This window comes from Scyliorhinus torazame, chromosome 6, assembly GCF_047496885.1.
Source record: "Scyliorhinus torazame isolate Kashiwa2021f chromosome 6, sScyTor2.1, whole genome shotgun sequence".
Taxonomy (NCBI): Eukaryota; Metazoa; Chordata; class Chondrichthyes; order Carcharhiniformes; family Scyliorhinidae; genus Scyliorhinus; species Scyliorhinus torazame.
The window spans coordinates 307146599-307165469 of NC_092712.1; the positions used below are offsets into that span (position 1 = coordinate 307146599).

Here is an 18871-nt window from a genome sequence, read left to right on the forward strand (position 1 = left end):
CGGTTGTTAATATGTCCCATCATCAGCTAGAGAGTGATGTGTGTGGTAATTAAAATAGAATGTAAGTACAGAGGATACTTTTATTGAAAGTACTTTCCTATTTCCAGGAGGGGAGAAAGAATTTTATTGATTTTGTAAAAAATTTAAGTGTGATAAGCTGCACTGAGATTGTTAATGGCTTTTTCTTTTGATTCTGCCACTAGATCACCTTCAGATGTTTTTCTACATTAAAGGCTCCATATAAATCTAAATTGTTGAGGTCCTCAAGTCTGTTTCTACAATAATGAATGACTTTGGAATTACCCAAATAAATTAATGTAAAAGCAACATAAATGACAAAGAAGTGATGGAATAGGAGTGTGGTATTCTACAATGTTGGTCAAGACTGCTTTCTAAATCAGTAGACTTTTAATTCAGAAAGAAAAAGACTGGTATATGCAATAAATGAAGTGGAGTACCTGGGATGGTAAGGGTAGAGGAACATCTGTAAAACTATAATATAATTAGATCCCATATAAAAATCAAAACAGAAAGGGAAAAGTTAACAATAAAAGTTCTTGAACTGGATTAAAAAAACAGAGTTACGAAGTGAACAAGCCTCAAATTGGAAAGAAAAATAGACAGTTAACAAAGAATGGGAAACTTTCAAACAGAAGATAATCAGAAGACAGACATGACATTTTCTTGTGAAATAAAGCAGGTGTAGAAAAGCTGAAACTCTTTGGATGAATGGAGTGCTTAAAATGAAACTGAAGAGATGAGTGACAGATCTGTGGTTTATCTGATAAAATAAAGTGAATTATAGAAAATAAAGCAGAGAACAAAAAATGGCTAAACGTGCATAGGAATGATAATCAGACAGCCTAGAGGAAAACTATAAAGGATTTTATAGGCATGCAAAAAAATATTATTTGAAATAAAAGGCGAGGTAGATGAGGGATGAAAAGAAGAGTTAAAGATGCTTATTTCTGACATCTAATAGAGTAGTTTAGATGAGTTCATTGATATAGGGAATGCAGTGGGCGTTGTGTGTGTTTGGATTTTCAAAAACATTTGATAAGTAATAATAATCTTTATTAGTATCATAAGTCAGGCGTACATTAACACCGCAAAGAAGTTACTGTGAAAATCCCGTAGTCGCCACACTACGGCGCCTGTTCAGGTACACTGAAGAGAATTCCGAATGTCCAGTTCACCTAACAAGCACATCTTTCGGGACTTATGGGGCGGAAACTGGAGCACCCTGAGGAAACCCATGCAAACACGGGGAGAATGGGCAGCCTCCACACAGACAGTGACCCAAGCCGGGAATCGAACCCAGGGCCCTGAAGCTGCGAAGCAACAGTGCTATCCACTGTCAAGTTGCAATGTAGAAGACATTCCTAAAGTTAAGGTGCAAGGTACTCAAGTAAATGGAGCAGTATTCATTACAAATTGGCTGTCGAATTGAAAACAAAGTATTGCTTAAGGGATGTTTTTCAGTCTGGACGGATGCATACAGGGATAACGCTCCCCAGTCCCACCCAATCGATGTTGGGACCATTGCAGGAGTCATACGGGCTCAGTAACTGACAAAACAACATAGAAGTAGAGCCTAATCAATTGTGAATACCGCTGAAAGCAACTTCAGGAGTGCATAGGTTAATAGGTTGTCCACATAGATGTTAACACAGGGAAATGTGAGCTGATGAAAGCAAGAACAAATAGAAGAACATCTGCTGAATGATAAAATGTTTTATTTTAAAAAGAAGCAGACAATGTAAGGGTTCAGACATACACATTTAAAAAGGGAAGCTAATAAAGAGGTGTAAAGGAAAATGCGTGCTAGTATTCAAAAATAGGGATATAAAGGGGTAAATAGTGGTGCAGAAACAAAAGAGGTAATGCTAAATAATATACATCATTTTAAGGGGATTCTAGACAGGCATTTATAATAATAATTTTTATTGTCACAAGTAGGCTTATATCAACACTGCAATGAAGTTACTGTGAAAAGCCCCTAGTCGCCACATTCCGGCACCTGTTCGGGTGCACTGAGGGAGAATTCAGAATGTCCAAATTACCTAACAGCACGTCTTTCGGGACTTGTGGGAGGAAACCGGAGCACCCGGAGGAAACCCACACAGACACAGGGAGAACGTTCAGAGGGCACAGACACTGCCCCAAGCCGGGAATCGAACATGGGACCCTGGTGCTGTGAAGCGACAGTGCTAACCACTGTGCTGCCCTATTTGAGGGAGGTTACGATGGTAGATTTAAATGAGGAAGACAGAAGGAGGTTCAAGTGGAGCATTAAAACCAAGATAGACTGGTTGGACTAAATAGCTTATTTTTGTATCGTATAAGTTATGTAATCATATGTAAAACCATACTGATAACATATTGTGACCAGTTTTGAATGCCAGGGCCTTGGAGATGGTACAGAATTACTGGTGGGATGCCGGTAATTTGTTTTTAAAATTTAAAGTATCCAATTTTTTTTTCTTCCAATTAACGGGCAATTTAGCATGGCCCATCTACCTACCCTGCACATCTTTGAGTTGTGGGGGTGAGACCCACGCAGATGCGGGGAGAATGTGCAAACCCCACACAGAGAGTGACCCAGGGCTTGGATCGAATCTGGGTCCTCAGCGCTGTGAGGCAGCAGTGCTAACCTCTGCTCCACCGTGTCGCCCCAAGGGATACCAGTAATGACTGTTTTTTAAAATGAGGAAACCCTGAAAAAAAGTGTGATGCACAATCAATAACCTAGAAACGCGATTGGAAACAATTGAAGGCTTTAATACGCTAGATGTTTCCCCCAGCAGCGCAGGTACAGAAGGAAGCTGCTGGGGCAGCATGGGCTCTTATACCCCGCCTTGCAAGGCGGAGCTAACATGCAAGCTTATCCAATGGAACAAGTACATTCTCCACCAATGGTATTCCGGCATTACTAGGTACCGTAATCCCCCTAATACAGACTACCACATTCACCCCCTGTTAAAAAAGAGTCTGGCGGGGGTGGTGGCTTCGTACTACAACGTGGTGGAAGTTATAGTTATGAAGGTACCGTAATGCCTCCGTACAGCGTTTTGCCTCATTACAATTTTTAACTATTTACAACAGTAATGTACATTTCAAAAGGAAGCGATTAATCGATCGGGGCCCTCGTCGTAGCTTTGGTGGTGATGTCAGTGGAGGTTCATGCATCTGTGACTCCGGGAGCTGGTTTCGGCTTCTGCGGTGGCTTCATCATGCCTAGACGTGGCTGGTGGAATGGCCGACTGGCCTGGGAAGGGGGAAGCTGTGGGGTGCGCCGGTGGGCAGGACCTAGACGGGGCCGGTGGAAGAACCGATCCACCTGGGAAGGGGGCGGCTGTGGGGTGCGCCGGTGGGAGGGAGGGTGGTGCTGGTGGCGGGGGTGTGTGTGGGGATCCAGCGGGCGCCAGGTTCCGTAGGGAGACCGTATCCTGTAGGTCGTCGGGGTACGCCACGTAGGCGTACTAAGGGTTAGCGTGGAGGGGATGGACCCTCTCGACCAATGGGTCCGATTTGTGCGGCCGCACGTGTTTTCGGAGCAGGACGGGTCCTGGAACTGCCAGCCAGGTCAGGATCGAGGTCCCAGAGGAGTACTTCCTGGGGAAGACAAGGAGATGCTCGTGAGGTGTTTGGTTGGTCGTGGTACACAGCAGTGACCGGATGGAGTGGAGGGCATCCGGGAGGACTTCCTGCCAGTGGGAGACTGGGAAATTCCTGGACCGCAGGGCCAGTAGGACGGTCTTCCAGACCGTTCCATTCTCCCTCTCTACCTGTCCATTTCTCCGGGGGTTGTAACTGGTCGTCCTGCTCGAGGCATTGCCCTTGCTGAGCAGGAATTGACGGCAGTTTGTCGCTCATAATGGAGGACCCCCTATCACTGTGTATGTAGGCGGGGAAACCGAACAGCGTAAAGATACCATGGAGGGCTTTTATGACGGTGGTTGCGGTCATGTCGGGGCAGGGGATGGCGAAAGGGAACCGGGAGTATTCGTTCAGGATTTTTGCGGTTTGGAGGAATTTTCGGAGGTTGGGGTCGTGGTCCTGCTGGTCGTGGCTGCAGATGGTGATATTATCGAGGTACGGAAACGTGGCCCACAAACCATACCGGTCAACCATTCGGTCCAGCTCTCGCTGGAAGACCGAGACCCCGTTAGTGACACCGAAGGGAACCCTTAAGAAGTGGTAGAGCCGCCCATCTGCTTTAAAGGCAGTGTATTTGCGGTCAGTAGTGCGGATGGGGAGCTGGTGGTAGGCGGACTTAAGATCCACCGTGGAGAAGACCTTGTAATGCGCGATCCTGTTGACCAGGTCGGATATGCGGGGGAGAGGGTACACGTCGAGCTGCGTAAACCTGTTGATGGTCTGACTGTAGTCGATGACCATCCTATGCTTCTCCCCGGTCTTTACCACCACTACTTGAGCTCTCCAGCGGCTGTTGCTAGCCTCAATGATACCTTCCTTCAGTAACCGTTGGACCTCTGACCGAAAGAAATCCGGTCCTGGGCACTATACCGTCTGCTCCTGGTGGCGACATGTTTGCAATCCGGGGTGAGGTTCGCAAACAGGGAGGGCGGATCGACCTTGAGGGTCACGAGGCTGCAGACAGCGAGGGGGGGTATAGTGCCGCCGAATTTGAAAGTTAGACTTTGGAGGTTACACTGAAAATCCAATCCTAGGAGTGTGGCCGCGCAGAGATGGGAAAGGACGTAGAGTCGGTAGTTTTTGAACTCCCTTCCTTGGACTGTGAGGTTAGCTATACAAACCCTTGATCTCTACTGAGTGAGATCCGGAGGCCAGGGAGAATTTTTGATTAATGGGGTGGACGGGGAGAGAACAGCGTCTTACCGTGTCGGGGTGTATGAAGCTCTCCGTGCTCCCAGAGTCGATTCGGCAGGATGTTTCATGTCCCTTGATGAGCATCGTAGTCGTAGCAGTCGATAGTGTTCGGGGCCGAGACAGGTCCAGGGTCACCGAGGCTACTCGTGGCAGCAGTTGAATGTTCTCTTCGGGCGGTGTGTGGTCAGCCGTCCTGGGGGCCCATCCAAGATGGCGGCGCCCATTGGTCGCACATGGCTGGGAGTGCACAAAATGGCGGCACCCATCCATCGCAGGTGGCGTCCGCGGGACAAGATGGCGGCACCCGGAGGCCGCACGTGGCCCTCAGGAGGAAGATAGCGGCGCGCGCTGGCCGCACGGGGACCGTGGAGAGGGTTGTGGTGGCAGTCCGCATTCGCCACCGGAGACCGCAGCGACCGCCCGGGCCTGGCATACCGCCACAAAATGGCCCTTTTTACGGCATCCCTTGCAGGTGGATGCGCGGGCTGGACAGCGCTGTCGGGGGTGCTTGGCCTGCCCGCATAAATAGCAGCGGGCCCCCCCGAGGTTGCCAGGCCGTCTTGCAGCACAATCTTGTGGGGGGATGGGAGGTGTCTCGGGGTCGGCAGCTGGGGGGTTCCACGCTGCCCAGGGGGATGCCGCGCAGTCGGGGACGTAAGCGCGGGCGTTTCGGGAGGCCACATCCAGGGAGCCGGCAAGGGCCCGTGCCTCCTTGAGGCCTAGAGTGTCTTTCTCCAGTAATCGATGGCGGATTTGGGAGGACAGCATACCTGCAACGAAAGCATTCTGGATCAAAAGTTCTGTGTGGTCGCTCGCCGAAACTTGCGGGCAGCTGCAGTTTCTCCCCAACACCAGGAGCGCACGGTAGAATTCTTCCAGTGATTCACCAGGGATTTGTCGCCTCGTCGCTAGCAGATGTCGAGCGTAGACCTGGTTTACCGGGCGAATATAATGTCCTTTCAGCAGATCCATTGCTGCATCGAAATCGTCCGTGTCCTCGATGAGGGTATAAATTTCTGGGCTCATCCTCGAGTGCAGGACTTGCAGTTTCTGTTCTCCCGTTGGTGTGTTTTCGGCCGTTCCAAAGTATCCGTTAAAACACGCCAGCCAGTGCTTGAAGGTTGCCGCTGAGTTTGCCGCGTGGGGGCTGAGTTGCAGACACTCCGGCTTGATTCGGAGCTCCATTCTTTTAAATCTAGCGTATTGAATTGATGCACAATCAATAACCTCAGAAACGAGATTGGAGAAAATTGAAGGCTTTAATATGCTAGATGTTTCCCCCAGCAGCGCAGGTACAGAAGGAAGCTGCTGGGGCAGCACAGGCTCTTATACCCCACCTTGCAAGGCGGAGCTAACGTGCAAGCTTATCCAAGGAACAAGTACATTCTCCACCAATGGTATTCCGGCATTACTAGGTACCGTAATCCTCCTAACACAGACTACCACAACGTGCTCCCTTCAAAAAGTGCTCCTTCATTAGGCCAATGAAAGATAACAATAGATCTGATAAAATTACGAAGGCTTATGACCAGGTAAATTTGCAGAAGCAGTTCTAGTGAGTTGGTAATTCTCGAGTATTCATTTCAAATCAACATCAAAAGAACAAAGGGCAAAGTTAAGAGGAATTATTTACACAAAAGTGTGACGGAAGTCGAATCGGTACAGAAGCAGTGACGGAAACAGAATCCACATTAGTTTTTTTTTAAAAGGAATGGGTAAATATTTAAAAGTAAACAAAGGTTATGTGTAAGGGGCAGAAAAATAAAACAATGTGGAGAACAGAGATCTAAATAGACCCTTCCCGTGCAGGGAAGATAATCTCTAAGATTATAAAATTATAATATATTAAAATGAAGAAACTATACATTTCCTTTCGACATAAACCTTTCTTAAAGTACATTGGCTAATGGATTTTACCTGGAAGCTGTTCATTATTACCGAATCATGCAGAATTATTGGTGGGGGTGGCATTAAAAAAAACATTTTTAACTAAAATCAGAAACTTAACAGATGTACTCTGACTGGAAGTGGAGAAGACCAGTTAAGGTTTTTTTTCATCATTAAGTTTGCCTTTGTTTCATTTATTGCCTCCAATAATGTGCTTGTAATGTCAGGCCCTTGGGGAACCCAGTGAAAAGCAAACATTTCTTGTCAATAGGTGATGGGAGCTGTGAGAGGAGAATCACCCCTTGAAGTTTGTTATCTATTTAATTTAACAGAAAACTGTGTTGCTGTTATTGATTTCCTTTGTAGTGTTCATTAGAGTGTGAAATTATTTGTCTACTGGTTAGTAACAAATTAGGATATGCACCAGAATTCCTTTGTGGGCTTTGGTCCAGAGACATGCATCAAACCAGATGGGAATGAGGTAGTCCACCTTGTATCTAAATTACTGTGGTGTTGACTTGGTGATGGCAACATTTGTCGTAATCCAGGCATTGATCACCTGGTAATTCTGAATCATTTGTCATGTTGTTAAATCCAGTTTGCTTCAGGTACAATTTGATCATCAATAATCTTCATAACTCGAAATCCATGTCTTCTTAAATGTAATGACATTATTAGGATTCCAAGCAAACATATCCCAAATCACACAATCACCACCTGTTTATACAATTAGTGAGCTCTGTACACTGGGGTTCCAGTTTTTGGAGTTGTCAGACTGTTTACTAGAATTAAACTTAATAGTTTTTATTTTACTGTTTTTTATTTTGCAAGTATTTAGATTGTTTTATTCACTTATGTTTTTACCAGTGCAAGCATATTTGTTCAGCCAAACCCATTCTCAATCATTTGCCCAAACTGTTCCTAAGCCGGTTACAGGAAGCTACAGGTGTCACAAGCGACTGTGTCAATTTTGCTGCACTTTTTAATTGGTCTGACAAACACTAACAGCAAGATGTTCTTTGTCTAAATTATTGGAGTGATTGTATGAAGTTAAATGGAAGTAGGGGAACAATGACCAGCAAAAGAAAATTAAATTTTTGCTACGTTTAAAAATAAGGAAAGTTCCATGGACAGACAAAACTACCTTTTGTTCACACTACTATTAAAATCACTACTTGTAGTTTTTTGTAATGTTTATCTTTAAAAGAAACAGTGAAGTAAGGCATTGGCCTTTCCAGTCTTCTATGGCTTTCAACAAGATCTTCTACCTCCACTTTCTTGCGCTCCATATCCCTTGCTCCCCCTAGTGGCCAAAGATCTATCGACCTCCACCTTGAATATACTCAATTACTGAGCATTCACAGCTCACTTATTCCCCTTAGTCTGAGACTGTGACACCACAATTCAGAATACTTCAGCCAGGGAAACACCATCCCAGCATCTAACCTGTCAAACCGTTTCAGAATGTTATGTGTTTCAGTGAGATTTTTGGGAGGGGTAGGGGTGAGAAGCCTAGAGGTTCGGGGGTGCATGGGAGGGTGCATGTGAGTGTGGTGGGATGGGGCCTGCTTTAGTCATTTACCTATAGCAGAAATTAACAGTTGGCCAATCCTCGGGCAAGTATCCAGTTAAGCATCGTGCAGCAGGCCTGGGAGGTGCACGGGCAGTGCCAATCTGTCCTCTAAAGTTTTAAACTTTCCGTGGAATTATCAAACATGGGTAACAGTCAGGACTTCTAGACGGTCATGCTGCGCAACATTGGTGAACATCAACATTTGCTGATGTTGGCATCGGAAGATCTGCCCCAAATTGTGCATGATTGCATCAAACACATGGCCTTGATCGAAACCTGGAGTGGGATGATGACATCTTGATGAAAATTCCCTGCCTGGCTACATCTTCCACTGTTAAGACCATTGTGGTGGCGTTCTGGCACTTATCACCAGATCACAGATTGCTTGACCTCTACTCCTTGGGCACTTTCTTTCCCTTTGAGCAACTCACCTTGTTCCATCCTTCATTCAATAATTTAATAATTATTAGCTGGAAATTCGATGGAGAATGACTCCCCACCTCCTGATTCCCTACCTCCTGACTCCATCTCCTGACTCCCAAAAGCATGTCCACTGTCTACAGACCATTTAAGTGCGATGGAATACTCTCCACTTTCCTGGATGTGTGCAGCTCCAACAACAATCAAGAAACTCAACACCATCCAGGACAAAGCAGCCCACTTGATTGGCACCCTGTCCACCACCTTCAACCTCCACTCCCTCCACCACCGATGCACGGTGGCAGGATGCACTGCAGCAACTCACCAAATAGCACCTTCCAAACCTGCACCTAGTAAGACAAGGAAAGCAGATGCAGGGGCAGTACGGTAGCACAGTGGCTAGCGCTGTGGCTTCACAGCTCCAGGGTCCCAGGTTCGATTCCCGGCTGGGTCACTGTCTGTGCGGAGTCTGCAAGTTCTCCCAGTGTCTGCATGGGTTTCCTCCGGGTGCTCTGGTTTCCTCCCACAGGTCCCGAAAGATGTGCTGTTAGGTGAATTGGACATTCTGAATTCTCCCTCAGTGTACCTGAACAAGCGCTGGAGTGTGGCAACTAGGGGCTTTTCACAGTAGCTTCATTGCGATGTAAGCCTACTTGTGACAATAAAGATGATCATTATTATTATTATTTGAATACCACCACCTGCAGATTCTCCTCAAAGCTACGCACCATTCTGAATTGGAACTTAATTGGCATTCCTTCATTGTTGCTGGGAAAAAAATCATGAACTCCCTCTTTAAGAGCCCTGTGGGTGTTCCTACAGTGTATGGACTGCAGTAGTTGAAGAAGATGGCTCACCACGACCTTCTCAAGTCAATTAGGCATTGGGAACAAAACTACTGGCCAAACCAGCGATGTTCAAGTCCTGTGAAAGAATAAAAAGCAATTAAATGTAAAGCCGAGAATAACGTCTGCAGATTTACAATTATTGCCTTAGAAGGCCAAATGAATCATCCACTTGGCACCTCTAGTTGAAGATGGTTGCAAATGCTTCAGGCTTATCATTTGCGTTGACATGCTGAGCTCTACCATCATTAAGGATCAGGATGTTTGTGGAGCCTCATCTTCTGGCTGGTTGTTTATTTGTCAAATCCCATTCGCAATTGGATGTGACATGACTGCAGAGCTTTGATTTGATCCATTGGTTGTGGGATTGGATAGCTCTTTTTGTTGCTTCTGCTGTTTAGTATTCATGTAGTCCTGTGTTTTAGCTTCACCACGTTGCCTGATGCCGTTCCATGCATGCTCTGCTTCACTCATTGAATCACGGTTGGGTCCTGGCTTGATGGTATTGGTCGAGTGAAGGATATGCTGGGCAGTGGAATTATAGATTGTGGCTGAATACAATTTAACTGCTGATGATGACCCACAGCAACTCATGAATGCCCAGTCTTGAGTTGCTAGATCTTTTGAAATCTATCATAACATGATGGAGCAAGTCCTCAGGACTTGTGACTCCAAAAGGATTGCACGGTAGTTACTCATACCAATACTGTCATGGACTGAAACACTTGTAACAGGTAGATTGGCCAGGATGAGGACAAGATGTTTTTCCCTCTTGTTGGTTCTCTCGCCATCTTTTACAGGTGAAGTCTGGGAGATCTATCCTCCAGGGTTACCATGCCACTTGTGGGGATGGATATTGACATCCTGCACCCAGATTATATTCTGTACTTTAGCTACCCTCAGTGCATCTTCCAAGTGGGGTTGGTCAAGTAGGAGCACTGATTCATCAGCTGTCGGAGGAGGGTAAGCAGCAGAAGGTTTTCTTGCCTGTGTTTGACCTGATGCCATGAGACTTCACAGGGCTTGAAGTCAATGTTGAGGTTTACCAGGACTATGATCTCCCTATTGTATATCATTATGTCACTACCTCAGATGATGGAGGAGTCTGTAATCTTGACACTAAGGCATGATTTGGTGAGTATGACTGCATCAGGCTGTTGCTTGACTAAACTGTGGGACAGCTCTTCCAATTTTGGTATGTCCCCAGCAGTTAGCGAGGAGGACCTTGAGGGGATGCCTGGGCAGCGTGTACTTTTGTCATTTCCGGGTCGAGGACAGATGGCGGATTTCCTTTCCTGGAGCAGTTTTTAAGGCAATCTGTGAGTTTCATGATGATTATTCCTGAATCTAAGTTTTTATTACAGATTTGTTAATTCACTGTATGTAAATTCCCCCACCTGCTACGGTGGGATTCAAACTCCTGTCACCAAGGGTCTGAATTAATAATCCAATAACAATGTGTTGTATTTCCCTTCCCCCGAAAAAATTATATCTACTGCTATTCAGCTGAGGTCTGGTAACTAAGAATGAACTGGGGGTTAAATCTGGCGCATTTCTAGATTTTATTGGTTAAATACAGATATTACATTTTCAATCTATCAGAGCAGATGCTAAATTTTCATATTATGCTGAATCAGAAACACAAACCAAGCCAGTTAGATGATAGATTTGTGTTCTTAGAAGCAACATTTTTATCTGTGGAACATTTTGATCTCTGTCATGTCAGACTGAAACAGTAGTGACAAATGTTCTGATTATCCTTCATGAAATATTTCAAAATATGTTGAAAAACCTGAAAAACAGCACTAGCTCTATTCAATGCTGATCATTTTCAAATAGAGTATTGATCATTATATTGTTAACATTGTTCAGCTATCAACAAAGCAGATGTTGATTCAAGGCTTTGTTTACTTTTAAAATTCATTTTTTTTTAAAGAACTCAAATTAGGACATGGAAAGAGACTGTCTATCGTTCACCTGTATTTCACAGGTCCCCACAAATAACGAACAAAGAAAAGTACAACACAGGAGCAGGCCCTTTGTCCTTCCAAACCTGCGCCGACCATGCTGCCCATCTAACCTAAAACCTTTTACACTTCCGGGGTCGGTATCCTTTTATTCCCATCCTATTCATGTATTTGTCAAGACGCCCCTTAAACCTCGCTAACATACCTGCTTCCACCATCTCCTCTGGCAGTGAGTTCCAGGCACCCACTACCCTCTGTGTAAAAAATTGTCCCTCGCACATCTCCTCAAAATTTTGCCCCTCGTATCTTAGACCTATGTCCCCAGTAATTGACTCTTCCACCCTGGGAAAAAGCTTCTGACTATCCACTCTGTCCATGCCCCTCATAATTTTGTAAATTTCTATCAGATCGCCCCTCAACCTCCATCGTTCCAGTGAGAACAAACAGAGTTTATCCAACCTCCTCATAGCTCATGCCCTCCATACCAGGCAACATCCTTGAAAAACTCTTCTGTACACCGCTAGTCAGAGTCGTCCATTCAGAAAAGCACCCTTCCACTACTACCCACTGTCTTCTATGAGCGAGCCAGTTCTGCATCCATCTTCACAGCTCACCTCTGATCCTGTACCAGTCTGTCCCAGTCTGCCATGAAGGACCTTGTCAAAGGCCTTACTGAAGTCCATGTAGACAACATCCACTGCCCTACCTTCATCAATCATCGTTGTCACTTCCTCGAAAATCTCGATCAAGTTGGTGAGCAACGACTTATATAGAAGACATATATTTTCTGGTTGTCTAATAAAAAGCAAATAATAATCAGGTGTTGCTTTGTTTGCTTTCAATACTCTACTCCTTTGTTTTTCTAAAAAAATAACTTGAGTTAGGATGAGCATAGGCATTCTGTGTCTCACTATGTTCGGCTCAATAGACTTTTCAGTATCCTTAATGAGTACACCAGCTAACCCAGTAATTAATTTTCTCTCTTGCACATCCACACACATGTAAAATTTTATATTGATTGCTTATTTTGCTATGTTTCCTCTGGTTTTCCCCAAATAATTATGAAAAATAGCCAAACTGAGAGAAGCATTTGTTATGTGGCATGTCCAAATGTTGCTAATGTGTAATGTGTGGCTTCAAGTTCCTACCATTATGGATATCCGGTGTCCAGCTCCGGGTGACATTAAGAAGCTACTTGCTGCATCAGCTATAGCAAAACATATGGCCCCTGACAACATACCAGCTGTAGCACTGATGATCAGGATTTTGCTTCCCCCTCACCAAGCTGTTCTAGTATAACTTTCAGAGTGGTTTCTATCTAAAAATGTGGGAAATTTCCCAGAACTGTTCTCTTCACAAAGAATAAAAATCTAATCTAGCCAATTGAAGAGTAATTAATATTTTCATAAAGCAACACCTACTCACCTGCTTAATCAATGTCTGTTTGGATTTTGCCAGAACTATTCAGCTTCAGACCTCAATACAGCCTTGATCCAAACAAAGATATGAGCCTGTGATTCACTGACCTTGATATCAGTGTTACATTTAGCCAAGTATGGCACCAGCGACCCTCACAAATCTGAAGCTGATTGAGGTAAAGGGAGGAATTCCTACAATGATCAGCCATTCCTGACTCAAGGAGCTGATAAAATATATAATGATCATTCTTGTGAATAATTCTTTTGCTGTTTCTCCTATGGCTTTCCTCAGATAAATAGTTTTTAAAAACCAACCAAGGGAAGCATTTTATTATTTGGCAAACTTAAATACGTATGGCTTTAAGTTTTCATTCTTATGGATAACCAGTGTTCAGATCCCTGTAATCTTAAGAAGCTGCTGTGGTTCTGGGGATCAGGCCATCGTAGCTCAGAGGATTGCTGTGAAAACATCTTGGAGTCCTTGACTCACCTATCTTCAGCTGCCTTCCTTTTTATCAAAAGCTGAGAAGATAGCGATTTGCTCACAAGTCCACATTGTTACGGTTCATAGCCAGCTCCTCTGATAATCAAGTCATCCATGCTAGCCTACAGGAGGACTTGCAAAGCATCCAAGCTGCAGCTGACAAATAGGTAACATTCATACCATGCAAGTGCCAGATGATAATCTGTAGCAAGATAAATTTCTGCCGCATCCCTTAATCTTCAACAGCTACCTTATGTCTGAGTCCCCCACTATTAATAATATGAGGATTACTGTTGATTAGAAGCTTAACTGGGCAGCCTTATCAACAATATAGGAGCAATAACTGAACAGAGGTTGGATACTCTGTGACAATTAGTTCATCTCCTGACCCATCAAAGCTTCTCAAGTGTCAGAAACATGATTAAATACTCACCACTCGCCTAAATGGGTGCAGTTACGACACTCAGGAAGCTTGATGCCATCTAAGTAAAAGCAGACCACTTTATCAGCATCCCTGCTACTGAGTTCAGTATCAAGCTCCTCCACCAGTGGTGCATTGTGACTCTGGGATGAAAATTCTACAGAATGCACTGTAGCAATTTGCAAACCTTGCTTTCACAGCACCTTGGCTCCAAGAGGTATAAGAGAAGCAACATCATGGGAGCACAATCACCTACAAGATTCTCTCCACCATCTTGACTTGGATATATAACATTGCTTCTTCATTTTATTTGGAATTTCTAATCACCATTATGGGACAACTGTCACTATAAGGACTGCAACAATTTAAGACGGGTAATTTGTGATGGGCAGTAAATGTGACTTTGTCAGAATTGGCCTGATTAGATGTTTTAAAAACTGCCTCTCCAATTAGGTGTGGGCATCTGTCAGAACGTGTCAATCTTTACCAGTGATTCTCCAAACACAAATTTGAGAACCACTACTTTGTAGTGTTTGGGATTGAGTCATTGCAGTGAACTGCACTGCTGTTTTAAAAAGAAAACAATAGACCATAAAAATACCTTAAGTACACTGCTCATGTGACTTGAGGTAAAATAATTATATGTAAAATATTTTCCTCAGATTTAACACAACTTGCAATTGTTCTCAAATATGCTTGACATATTTGTATCTTATCAGCCAATTCCAGTGCCAGCAAGGTTTAATCTGTATACATCCCTTATTTCATATACCCACTCAGTGTAAGAATGGGAAAGTGTTTTCTGGTGACTTTTTTTTCCCGATTGCAAATACATTGCCTGTTTTCTTTTGCTGCATCGTTTTAAAATCTAAATTTGATCAGTACCACCATTGCAGTGTCAGGAACTTCAAAATGGGTGTGACCCTGCTCACGTCACACCATGGTTGACCTACAGAAAGTGTTCCTTTATAGAAAGGCAATTGGTTTCTCCCAAATGCACCTGGGCATTGCTCCAAGATTAAGTATTTTGCTCTCACTATATGGAGTCTGTCTAGTCAAGTGCGTAAATTTGGTTATTGAGGGAAGCCTATTTCTACTGGACCATTTGTGATTAGGATTCAAACTGGTTTTATAAAACTGTGCCCCATGAGTTGCAATTCCTCATTTTAAGCTATGAGGAGCGGTTGAATAAACTCGGTTTGTTCTCACTGGAACGAAGGAGGTTGAGGGGCGACCTGATAGAGGTATACAAAATTATGAGGGGCATAGACAGAGTGGATAGTCAGAGGCTTTTCCCCAGGGTAGAGGGGTCAATTACTAGGGGGCATAGGTTTAAGGTGAGAGGGGCAAGGTTTAGAGTAGATGTACGAGGCAAGTTTTTTACGCAGAGGGTAGTGGGTACCTGGAACTCGCTACCGGAGGAGGTAGTGGAAGCAGGGACGATAGGGACATTTAGGGGGCATCTTGACAAATATATGAATAGGATGGGAATAGAAGGATACGGACCCAGGAAGTGTAGAAGATTGTAGTTTAGTCGGGCAGTATGGTCGGCACGGGCTTGGAGGGCCGAAGGGCCTGTTCCTGTACTGTACATTTCTTTGTTCTTTGTTCTTTGTACTGTTACATAATATTTTGCATTTGTCCACAAATATTGAATTATTTTCAAGAACTGAATTTTAAATCTGCATTTTTAACTTGGTAATATATTAGAGTAACAGTTAACAAATTAAACTGAACAAGCAGTTATTTTTTATATTTTCATTTTGATCTTGTCAACAAAAACCCCCCATTTAATTTTCAGTAGGCTAAAGTGTTTTGTAGTAAAGTGGTGGAGAAGGATTCTGTTGTTTTATTTATATGGTAAACATTTTACTAGTACACGATTTATAGTCGAATAGTGCTTTATGACAAAAATGAGGAAATGTCTGTGTTTAAATTAACTTGAATTTTGTTTGTACACTAAAGCAGCTTTGGATCTCTAAAAATATACTTACGAAGCTTACAGTTATTAACATACGGTGCAATTTCATGGCCTGGTTGTGCCTGACTTCGCAACAAGGCTGTTGAATCTCACAAGAGGTCTCTCGCGCGATTTGCGACGCTCAAATTCTTGCGAGATTCAATAGAATCTCGCGAGGCATTGCGATCTGCATCTTGCCCTCGCTGAGCGAGATCCAGATTAACATATTTAAGTGATTCATTAGATTAATTTAAATATGTCTGCACCAGATTCAACCAGCGCCTGGGACCTAACGACTTCACTGGGGAGGCCTCTCCGTTTAGCACGGTTTCCACAAATGTGTACCAGGCGTCACAGCATCTGGATGGGGGGGGCGGTCTCCCAGGCTATTAGAGACCCCTGGATGGTCGGACTATTGGCAGGGTGGTATCCTGGCACCCACACTGGCATTAGGCACCTTGACACTGCCACTCTGGCACTGCCATGGTGCCCAGCTGGAACTGCCAGGCTGGCAGTGTCCTTTTTTAAAAATTTAGAGTACCCACTTAGTTTTTTCCATTTAGGGGCAATTTAGCATGGATAATCCACCTACCCTGCACATCTTTTTGGGTTGTGGGGGTGAGATCCACACAGACACGGGGCGAATGCAAACTCCACATGGACAGTGACCCGGGGCCGGGATCGAATTTGGGTCCTCAGCGCTGTGAGACAGCAGTGCTAACTATTGTGCCACCATGCTGCCAGGCTGGCAGTGTCAATGTTCCCAGGTGCCAGGTTGGCCATGCCAGTGATTGGGCCCAGGGGTGCCCTACCCATAGAGGCGGCGGAAGGAGGGGGGGCGGGGCTCAATGGCTCGACCATCCCGTAAAGGTAAGTTGGGTGCAGTGGGATATCTGGAGGCCACGATGGGATGACTGAGGGGGGCGGGGGGGTTGAATTTTCAGTCGTCTTTCAACTCGTCAGTGCAGAAAAGTGCGACTTCAGCAGGGCATTCCCTGCCAAGACCAAAAAAAGGCAAAGTTCCGTTAAATAGCGCCGAAAAACACCCACTAAATGTGTCCGAAACTGGGCTCTGTTCTTGTCCTGTTAAATCGCGTCCAAAATCTCTGGTATAAGACTGGTGGCACTTCTCTAACTTTGTTATATCTTCTTCTTTGAAACTTTGAAATATTTGAATAGGTAGACTATTCTTTCTACAACATTTGATCAACAATTTAAATGCATAAAAAACATGTCACGCATTCCAGTCATAATGCTTTTAAAATATCGCTAAGGAATTGCCTGATAAAAATAAATCACAGGAATTTTACTTTGAAGGTTTCTCACTGGCACATTTCATTGTTAAGCTCTGGTTGTGTCCAGTTGTGAAACATTTCATGATCACTAATGGCTAATAACGTCTCCTTGCCAAAAAAAAGGATGCAGCCTACTGCTATTTTCAAATTACACAATTTTATTCATAAATATCATAGAATCACAGAATAATACAACACAGAAGAGGCCGCTCGCCCCATTGAGTCTGCACCGACTCATGAAAAACACCTGATCTGCCTATCTAATCCCATTTGCCAGCACTTGGCCCATATCCTTGAATGTTATAATAATAATCTTGATTGTCACAAGTAGGTTTACATTAACACTGCAATGATGTTATGATGTACCAGGTGCTCATCCGGGTACTTTTTAAAGGATATGAGGCAACCTGCCTCCACCACCCTCCCAGGAAGTGCATTCCAGACCGCCATTACCCTTTGGGTAAAAAAGATTTTCCTCAAATCTCCCCTAAACCTCCTGCCCCTGACCTTGAACTTGTGTCCGTTTATAACTAAGGGGAACATCTGCTTCCTATCCACCCTGCCCACGCCTCTCATAATTTTGTACACCTCAATCAGGTCGCTCATCAATCTTCTCTGCTCCAGCGAAAACAAACCCAAGCCTATCTAACCTGTCTTCATAACTTAAATGTTCCATTCCAGGCAACATCCTGGTGAATCGCCTCTGCACCCCCTCCAGTGCAATCACATCCTTCCTATAATGTGGCGACCAGAACTGCACACAGTACTCCAGCTGTGGCCTCACCAGAGTCCTATATAAATTCAACATGACCTCCCTGCTTTTGTAATCTATGCCTCAATTGATAAAGGCAAGTGTCCCAAATACCTTTCTCATCACCCTATTAAACTGCCCTACTACCTCCAGAGATCGATGGAGAAACACGGCAAGGTCCTTCTGTTCCTCGGAACTTCCCAGTGTTTTGCCATTCGTTGAATACTTCCTTGTCACATTACTCCTTCCAAAGGGTATCACTTCACACTTTTCAGGGTTAAATTCCATCAACCACTTTTCTGCCCATTTGACCATCCCGTCTATATCTTCCTGTAACCCAAAACACTCAACCTCACGGTTAACCACCCGGCAAATCTTTGTGTCATCTGCAGATGTCAGTTTCTAATTGCATCCAGGACAGTGTCAGCACTTAGAATTTAAAGGAGCACTGCAAATTTGGCTACATTCCACACCCTTCAGATTGTCAATTAAATTGCATTTCTAATTTTCCATAAACATTATTTCAATTTCTTTCACACTATTACAAACATCCCAACATAGAAAACAAGCAAAATATGGCAAACAAGGAACAAGGCTTCAAAATGACTGCGCATTCAAATATATCCCAGGATATAGGCAACAGCCTATGATTAAACGAAAGTTGCCATGGAGCACTGGCTTATCCTAATTTAAGGTGCAGGTACCCAACAACCCCTCACTTTTGTAAATCAGGATGCAATGGCAAAATTTGCAAATAATTGCCCTCGTTTCTTATGGAAATATGGGCTTTGTGGACCTGCGATAGTACTCTGCTGCTGAACCTAATTTATTAAATTGTTTTAAGGTAGCTTTTAAGATTGACGCATTTCTCCTAGTTCGTGATGGTTCTCTACTCTCCCATGGACCAGCAAATCTCTCTCTCTCCCCACCCCATCTCCTTCTCACCACATGCTAGTATTCATCTCCAATTGTTGCAACTATTACTCTTTTCCCTCT

At 44.2% G+C, this 18871-nt stretch overlaps 1 protein-coding gene across 9 annotated transcripts in view; it reads left to right on the forward strand.

Annotated features, from left to right (window-relative positions):
• Positions 1-18871, forward strand: part of fars2 (phenylalanyl-tRNA synthetase 2, mitochondrial) — a 612336-nt gene that overhangs the window by 23294 nt on the left and 570171 nt on the right. The window contains exon 1 of one of the 9 annotated variants that reach the window (XM_072510011.1): positions 10803-10898. The exons of the other annotated variants lie outside the window; for them this stretch is intronic. The gene's annotated coding sequence lies outside the window, so the exon portion shown is untranslated. Of the gene's footprint in view, positions 1-10802; positions 10899-18871 lie in introns of those variants that run through there. 9 annotated transcript variants of the gene reach the window in all.